The sequence below is a fragment of the Penaeus monodon genome, chromosome 20 (genome assembly GCF_015228065.2).
Source record: "Penaeus monodon isolate SGIC_2016 chromosome 20, NSTDA_Pmon_1, whole genome shotgun sequence".
Taxonomy (NCBI): domain Eukaryota; kingdom Metazoa; phylum Arthropoda; class Malacostraca; order Decapoda; family Penaeidae; genus Penaeus; species Penaeus monodon.
Genome location: NC_051405.1, coordinates 22,707,910 through 22,708,395, shown reverse-complemented (window position 1 = coordinate 22,708,395; position 486 = coordinate 22,707,910). Strand labels below are relative to the sequence as shown.

The window sequence follows — 486 nt, the reverse complement described above, 5'->3', positions numbered from 1 at the left end:
ATCCAGAGAGTAAATGAATTCCAATCAACAAAACCTAAAGCCTAAATCCAAATAAACATATTCTGTGAAATAATAATCATCGAAATACGAAAGGACCCCCTTCGGAGAACAGTGCCTTAGAAGAAAAGGGAGAGGAGAAGGGGGAAGTGAAGGGGGAAGAGAGGGAGGGGAAGAAGAGGGGGATAGGGAGAAGAGAGGGAGGGGAAGAAGAGGGGAAGGAGTGTGGGAATAGGGGGAGGGGGCAGAAGGGGGAAGAGGGCTAGGGTGAGAAGGGATAAGCAGGGGAAGGAAGGGAAGACAGGAGGAGGGATAAGCAAGGGGTAAGAGAGGAGAGAGAATAAGGGGAAGGGGGAAGGGCAGAGGGAGGGGGGGGAAGCATCCTAACGGAAGTCTAGATCTTGATATTAAAACATCCGAAGACAAAGACAACTATAATTAGCAGAACAGAGAATGGTAAACAAGTTAGATGTTCATATTGTCGGCAAA

General features: G+C 47.7%; 1 protein-coding gene across 1 annotated transcript in view; it reads right to left on the bottom strand.

Annotated features, from left to right (window-relative positions):
• The window catches only part of LOC119585706, a 48,581-nt gene that overhangs the window by 25,730 nt on the left and 22,365 nt on the right, over nt 1-486 (bottom strand). The window lies entirely within an intron of this gene.